Source organism: Sinocyclocheilus rhinocerous, unplaced genomic scaffold (assembly GCF_001515625.1).
Source record: "Sinocyclocheilus rhinocerous isolate Xijiao unplaced genomic scaffold, SAMN03320098_v1.1 scaffold29, whole genome shotgun sequence".
Lineage (NCBI taxonomy): Eukaryota > Metazoa > Chordata > Actinopteri > Cypriniformes > Cyprinidae > Sinocyclocheilus > Sinocyclocheilus rhinocerous.
The window spans coordinates 388102-397851 of record NW_015653021.1 but is presented as its reverse complement, the minus strand read 5'-3'; positions in this window follow the sequence as shown (position 1 = coordinate 397851).

The window sequence follows — 9750 nt, the reverse complement described above, 5'->3', positions numbered from 1 at the left end:
TACACATTAACACACATATTTTAGGTACAGTTTGGATATGGCTTTCAAGTACATTAACTTTTGCCTTAGAACTACAGTGTTTCCAGTGACTTATCCTTGTGTTTGGGCACCCTCATTTGGTGCTTGTGTACAACTACACTAATGCCCACTGAGGACTGGATTTAAACAAGAATGCACATGTGTCTGCTTTAACCTGTATTTTAACCACAGTTTTCTATTGTCTGTTGTTCATGTGAAATGAGGGGCATCTGAAGTGCAACGCATCTATGCACGTATTTTCCTGCGTTTACCCTTGAGTGATCCTTTGAATAACTCAACTCTGTTTATCGGTACACAAAGGTGGCAGGGCATACACATCAGAGATCTTTGAGACTGTTTGTCTTGGTTTAATTGCTTGGTTCAGACCTGTGTTTGATTCCACCATCCTCCCCTGCCCCCACCAAACTCTTTTAAAACTGTACCAGGGTGAGAAATAAACCATTTTTGCCCTCTAGCCATAGTTTTTGATTTAAATATAACTCATAATGTATGTGGAATTTAATACATGAAGGCTAAATAACATAACTAAACTCAAACCAAAATGTGAACTGAGTGAAAACAACTGCAGTTTTTCTTAAGAAAACTTGTTTTTAATGATTGACTAAAGCATACAACAGTTAAGTATGGAGTTAAGTAAAAACATAATGAATATGTTGTGCATATTTAGCAAAATGCTAGTCTCCAGAGTTTCTTTCTTTTCTTTTCTTTTCTTTTCTCTTTCTTTCTTTCTTTCTTTCTTTCTAGCTGAATAACTTTGCTATGTACATTGTATGGCTTTCCTGAGGTAAATGTAACATGACATGCAAGCTTTTTTACTGATGTCTTTCTATGGTTCAAACACTGATTGTGTTCTGCTATCTGTCATGCCACATTAAAAGTATCATGATATCAAAAGTAACAAAGCACAAAGCTTATTGCAGTTATTGGATGGAGGACATGCTATAAATATTGTTTAGTGAAGTTTTGTTCACACATCGACTGAAAACAGCATAAACTGAAAACAGCAGTGGGTTTTCTTTTCTCGCGAATCCCATAAAAGTTTCTCATGATTTGCCGTTTTAAACAGATGAAAATCCTTTGTCTCGTTGTGTGCACACAGTTTAAAAGTACCTTGTAGTCTGTTAACTCCAAAAGGCCTTGCATCGTCTTTAGGTCCAGGTCCTGGATTTTGATGAACGTCGCTCGCCAGAAGAAGAGTAATGGCTAAATAACTGATCGTTCTCCGGAACAATTGAGATGGTTTTCTTCTCTCGATAGATCGCAAGTGCTTTGTTGGAAAAGTCACTTTTCCGTCGTTTAATATCACGGAGAAAGAAGTGAATTGGCTGCATAAATCAGAGGTAGTAACAACAACTTGCGTGTCTGTCCACCGTTGATGTATGTTTGTTTCCCAACAGCAGCATAATGATAGGAACAAAAGGATAGCAGTATAGCCAATAACAATAATTTTCTGTGTCCTATCGGCAGTATTTTGGCTTTGATTGACTCTAGTTTTGAAATCAGAGTGATCAGTTTTTAGTTTAAAATTGGCAGCATTTACACCTGCAGCTCCTGCCCTGCCGTCAGCGTGCGCCGCCATCTTTTTCCCAACCCTTTTTGAGGATTATGTTAATTTGAGGGTTTTGAGAATCGATGACAATTCATTAAAATGATTGTCATTGATTAAAATCTATTTATCAATATTCTCAATACAATATTCTAAAGTATGTTGTACGTACTGTAACCAGTAAATGTTTTGATTAAAAGTTTTTTTTTTATTTACCAGCAAAACGTTACATGACAAATGTTGCATGCATTTCCATATTGCTTGTGTACTGCCACATATGCAAAGGACATTTATTTGGAGACAAGCAGCTATAAGAAATGCATTATACATTAGTAAGTGTGACTAGGAGCGTGCAAAGATTTAAATTATGTGTCAACAATAGCGATTCCCTTCCATGATTTAGGATGGATTGCATTCATACCAACTGCAAACCACGTAGACCACTTTTTGAAACAGGCTCTGGTGTAATTCACTAGTGCGCATTTGGGTTTGGAAAACCACTTTTACACCAGCCAAACAACCTGAACTCTGTTTTTAGGGCACTGAGTTAATTTGTTGTCAAAGTTTAGCTTACATTTCCTTTTACTGGGGTGAAAAAGAGGAATTCCTATATATATTTAGCCTTTGTATCCAAATCTTTTTGCATACATTTTTAGCTTACACTGGGATTGAGTCTCATGTGACATACCGTTCATTTAGTCCTGTCACAGACGCTAGCAAGAGACACTGCAGTGCACTTTTGCATTGCATTGACTGGCTGAGAGACATAATCTATCTCTCTTGCACACCGCTAGACGATTAGAGATCCTTCATCACTGAAAAGAACTTTACATTTTCCGAATGAGTTCCCCCGCCTGGACAAATGATCTAGGTGCATGACATCAACTGTTAAATAAGCTCTGGGACCAAGCTATTCATTCTACTTTGTGGCTTCAATGTAATGTGTGTCCCACCATGAAAATCCTATTTTCCAGCCTGGGCAGGTAAACGACAGGCTGGGCTAGTCAGTATGCAAGTTTAATATGGAGATTTTAGGACTGTCTGATAGACTTCTTCAAAGGCATCCATGTATAAAAGCACGTCTTGTTTTTTTTTGTTTTTTTTTAATCTTTTGAAGTGAACAAATTTAGAAGGATAAAATAGAGGCCTTTTCTGAAAGAAACCGGAATCCATAAGTGGTTTTCAGAATGTCTTAACAGGATCAATATGGAAAAAGCTCTTACGCGGTTTCAACGTTTTGCATTTTATCCTTAAATGTGTGAAATTGCACATTTTGCCGAAGTGTTCTTTTTAAATGTTTCTCCAAGATGAATAATCGTTTGCTTAATTTTTGTGATCCTGTTAGTTATAAGTAGCCAGACTTGATAAAAAGAAGATGGTGCCCACATAATTTTAGTCTAATATAAAACATATAAGAATATAAAAATATAGCAGGAATTTTAAATGCTTATACATCTCAGTATGTGTAAAGTTATAGTTTAGTCAGACAATCATTTGTTGTAGAGCAATAGACAATAGTTGGCAGAGAGCTGTCGATACCTGTTAACTCAAGAATAGTAATACGAATGGATAATTCAGGATACGTGAAATATTGAAGGTCTTAAATTATGTTATCTCTTTATAGACAGGGACAATGTGAGGACTTGTGATGAGTGTTGAAAAAGTTTCTTGTATCTCTATAATTACAGATAAGGTGAGAGCTCTAATCCTAATGCAATTTGCACTTCTAACAAAAGTTGCCAAACTGGTTTAAAAAAATGGATTTGACACATTTTTCAGATATCACTGTAGTTTTCTGAGGTTAAAAGTGAGTGTTGTACCTCTTGTCATCTCATGAATTGCAATTAACTTGGAAAGTGGAGACTGACTCTCCTTTTATGGGTTCAAGTTTTGTATTGCTTTATTATAATGTTATTACATTGTTATATCATTGTAATACATTTTAACTTTCTAACCCAAAAGCAATGATTGATTTATTCTGACTGAGAAAAGCTCTTGTTTTGGCATTTTGATAATTTTGCTGTAAGATGACATGGAGACAAATATATTTAGTTTTTAGAGGGCATTCAAACCATTTTCATTGGCAGTGATGAAGCTTTTTAAGTGCCCCAGTAATAAATTACACTTTTCCTGAGTTCACATTCAACACACTGTCCTCCAGTTCAACTGGATGATCTATTGCTGCTCGAGGTCATTTGCATAAATGAATTATTTGAACATATAAAATAAGTCTGAATACTAAAGTGTATTATTTCACCTAAAGCAAATATAATCGTGACAAATGGGGTATCTCCAAGTATTATTGTCAGCCTTTGAATTAGCAGCTTCCTTATTTAACATCAGTTGAGCAAGCCAGGCAACCAATCATTTTTCCCAGTTAACATGTCAATTACAGCACCCACCAATTATTTCTAGGCTGTGTTCAAAGTTGATGTCTGGTTTCACAAAAGGAATCACAACATTATCCCTTATATTAAAAGCACTGAAAACTGAAGCCTTGCATGCCAGTATAAGGTACACCAGGTGCTGCTATATACTGTACAGTAGTGACGAATTAGGAGCACCATTGACACAAAGAGCATAAGAATTGTATCATCATAAATTTATAAATCGGGGGCTACATTTGTCATTATGACAAATAAGTTGAGGTATGTTTTTAAATTTGAAGAACCATAATAATTATATTTACATTGCACTTTTTAGACATTTTAAGCACCTAACTTAAGCCCTACCCCTAAACCTAACAATTTCTCTGATATGAGATGGGAATAGGATGAAGAATTGGATTTAGAAATTATGATTTGTAAAATACATCAGTAGTATCCATTTTTTATGCTTTTACTTATTTTTAAAAAGTTGGTTGCTAACAAGTGGCTAAAAGTGACTACAGAAGATTGTCAGGCACATTAAAGTCATTACAGAGAACAGGAAAATTCATCTAATCATTAGTCTGCTTTTACAGTTGCTTTGTGTTAATTGCACTCTTACAAACTACTGGAACTACTGGAAAAACTACTTTTTTTTTCTTTCTCTGCCTGTCACTCATCACTAATAGGTATAAATTGTGTTAATTTAGTCTGTAGTTTCACTAATTTACATTTATTAACAAGTCACTCCACAAAAGGAGTATTATTTATGTCCACAACATTTCATGAAGTGCAAGAAAAATGCAGTAAATATATTAAAATTAACTATTATTATTATTATTATTATTATTATTTAAACTAAACTAAACTAAACTAGAAATTGTATTTAATACATTTCTAATGATAATAATAATAAGAACAATAATAATAATAATAATAATAATAATAATGATGATGCTTAATAACACCAAAATTTGCCATGAAAAACTTTGAATTGGTCTATGTTTAATGGGAAACCAATCATATTTATATAACTACATGCATTTTAATCAGTGAATTTTATCATTCATATTTGTTGTTTTATTGTTTTATCACGCTTGGCAACATTCAAAAAGCATAAAATATCCACCCAGTCACCAGTTTATATTTAGGACATCTTTAATCTTCTATAAAAGTCATACAAGTCATATTGTTGACTATTGAATACTAATGACAGTCTGACATGGCCTTGATGGGATGGAGGTAAGCACCAACCATTTTGGCTTTAAATGTTCCACCCTTCATGAGTTTAGAATTTCCCATCATAGTAATATTTATGACTTTTCCTGCTTGTAAATATGACACCAGGGCAAGATAATTTGAACTGAATCAAATCCAAGCTATTAACATGATGACTTATTAGCAGCAATCTTCACTCTCCCACAGTATGGATAAAAGGGTGCCACATTTATTTTCCTCTTTATTTATTTATACTGACAGCCAGCGTTCAGCCTTAGGCAGAAGAGAGTGAGCAATCATGTTACCTCAAAGTGAGAAAAATCTCATTCCACCTCTAATAGAATAATCTTCAGAGCACTATTCTTTTACAGTGCTTGTGTACGCTTAAAACTCTGACCTCAAAATGACCAGCAGCCTCTGGGGAGATTGAGGGACACAGGTGAGCACACAAACAGAGATGTTGCTTTCAGTTGGTACTCTATAATATTGAACTGGCCATGACAGCTCACTGAAGGATCCAGGGTGTTTTTATTCTGTGCAGGGATATAAAAAAATAATAATAAAAAATAAAACTTTTTATAAAAAAATATATATATATTATCTGACCATGCTAATGGACAAACATTTATAATCACTATTCATCTCTTAGACAGCATTGAGACTGTGATTGCCACTTGAACCATATAGTGAGAGAAAATTCACACAGCTGGCAGCTGGAGCTTGCGGCCATGAGTGTGATATGAGATCAGGGTTCACGCTTTTAATGAGTGCCTGTTGAGTTGCTTGAAATGCGCTGTTGCTATCTATGAAAATGAAAGGATCTTAACTTCAAGGAAGACTTCACAAAAAATGCTTTCTTTCTTCCGTCAAACACAAAAAGAGAATTTTCTTCAAGCAATCTATGGTATGGGTTTAGAATCCTTGGAATGTAGTGAAATAAATTAAGTATATGTTGTTCAAATATACTAAATATACGTTGTTCAAAAAGATGGTTAAACAGTAATATTATACAATTTAAAACAGATGTGCTTCTAAATAATTTTCATGGAAAACAAAATACATTGCCATTCAAATGTTGACATAAGTAAATAATAATAATAATAATAATGAAATTTATCAAAATGTATTTATAGCACTACATTCTTTTAAACACTGGTAATAATAAGAAGCATTATTAATAACTGAGCACCAGTCAACATATGAAAGTAATTTCTGAAGGATTCAGAAATTCAGCCTTGCCCTCACATGAATAAATTACATTGAAAAATATATTTAAATGGAAATGTATATTTTCTAAGAGGCTTCTATTTATTTTATATATATATATATATATGTATGTGTGTGTGTGTGTGTGTATATATATATATATATCATAATAATTCCAAACTTTTGAACAATAGTGTATACATCCATTTGTAGATTAATAATCATTATCAAATCTTTTATCAAATAAAAAATTTTGCATTCCACAGGAATGAATGAATGAATAAATGTGTTGAATAAATGTGTTGAGTAAATAATGACAGAATTATACTACTGAAGGAACTATTCCTTTAATCAAACCAGATTCTCTGACTCAAAACAGGTACTTGCCCTGATAAAACCTGCTGGTGTTATTAAATCTGAACCTCCACATTACACCATTTATGTTTAGTGACTTATCAGTAATAGTTTGGATGCTTCAAGCATTTGATTTAGTAAATTAATTTTCACCTGCTGAACCTTTTGTGGTTTACATTTTTTTTTTTTTAAAAGACAAAAAAAATCTAATTTGCACTTCTATCTCAAAGGCTTGTTCTGTTGAAATGAGAGAGCAGAAATATGTGTGTTCTTGACTGGTTTCCTCAGATAGTTCCACTTTAATTCTGCAGTTTTGTAAGTGAATCATAAAATTGTTCATGCTGTGTAATGACATCACTCACCATGCCACCACATTACTAAAAAATAAATGTATCTGAAAACATCTCTCAAGTCACATTTTTTTATAAAGTGTTTCTGTATATGTTAAGTTTAGTGACAAGGCCGTATTCGTTTGCTATCTGTCTTCATCCTTTCTTAAGTTTAATGCAATGACTTAATTAATGTCACTCTGAATCTCTGCATGAATGTCATTACTCAGAAGACTATAGCAAGAGCTTTTAGGACTTCCATCAAACAGAGTGCTGTCTGTGCATTGGAAAACCATGGCAACTCAACCTACGCATTGGCTCTGTTCCAGTGAGCTGCCTAGCTAGACAGCATTCATGATGTGAAGGCTCTTCCAAACAGTAAACATAAAATGATGTTGGCTTGTTTCAGTGGTCTGAGAGCAGACTGAATTAATTTTGACATTTATGACTGCTCCAAATAATCTCAGACTCCTTTAAAGCAATCTTCTCAGGTTGTGGACATGTGAGCCCGGAGTAGCATGGACATCCAAACTATAGAATCTGACAAATGTGTGCGGAGAGGACCCGCCTGCCGCACCACTCACTTGCTGGAAGGGGACACCTCTTGCCAGAGCCTTAGTATATGATGCAACCCACCTGGTTGAATGGGCCCTAACTCCTAGAGGTGAAGCTTGACCGCATGCCTCGTAGGCTAGGGCAATAGCATCCCTCACCCAATGTCATAGCATATGAAATGCTGCTCTGACTTACGCCACTGGCTAGTGCGGTGGACATAAATCGGAAGAGCTTGTACTGGACACAGTAAGTGAAGTCCTTCTTGTTCCGGTGTCGTGAACGGCGGAGGGCAGAAGGCTTCAAGAATGACCGGATGTACGGTCGAGAATGGAACTTTGGAAGATAATAGGGTGAGGATGCAAAATTGCTTTGACCAGCCCAGGGGCAAAGTCTAAGCAGGATGACGAGACTGACAGAGCCTGTAAATCCCTAATTCTCCTCAGAGAAGTAATAGCCATGAGAAAAAAAACATATTCAGAGTCAGAAACCTGACAGGCGCCAACTCTAGTGGTTCTAAAAGGAGTCCCAACCAGATCCTTTGAGCACTAAGGCTAGGTCCCACGAAGGGACTGTCGCTCTGGTGGGCAGCCTCAACTGCTGAGCTCCACGAATGAAGCAGGTGACTAGAAGGTGCTTTCCCACAGAAACTTCATCAATCAGAGCAATCTATGTGGCAGGCCGAACTGACGGCCACATAGGCTCTGAAAGTACCAGGACATGTGTCTGAGGACAATTTTTCTTGCAGGAACTCCAGCACTGAAACAACCCGGCAGTGAACTGGGTCTGCATGGTGTGTCATACACCAACTTTCGAAAAAGCACCATCTGAGGGCATAACTTATTTTAGTGGAGGGAGACCTAGCACTCAGAATAGACTGTACTACATCAGCTGGAAGCCCAGCATCTCTCGTTGGTCCCCCTCGGGGGCCAGAGATGAAGGTTCCAGAGCTCAGGCCGGGGATGAAAAAACTGTCCCCTGTGTCTGAGATACAAGATCTCTCCCGACCGGAATCGCCCACGGCGAGCCGTCAAGGAGGAATATTAGATCTGAGAACCATACTCTGGTCGGCCAATGGGGCGCTATCAGTAAGAGGCGAGACCCTTGTTGACGGACCTAGGCCAGGACTTTCCATTCCCCGTGTTTCCCAGCTTGTCTGAACAGCGATTCTGCTGCCACATTCATATGCCCCAGAATGTAAATTTCCATGATGGACAGGAACTTGTACCATGTCCAAAGCAGAACCTGCTGCGCTAGCCTGATCAGGCGGCACAACATGCTTTCTTTTGAATTATACTTCTTTCAGCAGCGTGACACACACACACACACACACACACACACAGTGCGCTCTCTGAAGACAATGAAACCTGACGATGTGTCCGTTTCACACCTATTTATAACCCTCAGGTGCACGTAATCAAATGACGTCACCTGCCGAGGTTATTTAAGTCAATTCTTGTAGTGTTTGACAACCGGTCGAACAAAGAATGTTCTCAATAGCGTTATTGAAACGAAGCATCGAGAGTAGCTTTTGATAGGGAACCGAATTGGGAACATCTTGTGGTGAGTGGTTCAAAATATTATATTACAGTTTTCTTTCTGGTCCATTAATCTGATTAGCTGAGAGGAGTGCGATATTCAAGTGAACTCCAACCGTTTCACCATTTATATCACTCCACTTACAGTATTTCCAGTAGCGTACCATGGGGTTTCAGTCAGGTTCTTCAGTAAACAACTGTAAACTACATACCCTTACACATCTATCTTACACATCTCTGTAACAGCTAACGCAGCCATATGCATATAATTCGCATATTATGCCGCACACAGGCTCTCAACAACAATGACAGCTGATCAACAATTTCAACAGTAGGCTAGATTAGGGTGGGTTAAATGCAGAGTAAATTTCCCTACATGGATCAGTAAAAGTAATCCACCAATACACGGGTCACTATGAACATTCATGTCACTCTAAAATAACGACGCGCCCACAGCAGCAAAAGTGTACAAATGCTGGACATCCACACACCACACCACAGTATTATCAACGCACCACATACACCTCCATAACAATGTGCATGATACAATACTCGTCAAACAATAAAGCACTCACCTGTCACTTGTAAATAAAGTCCATGCG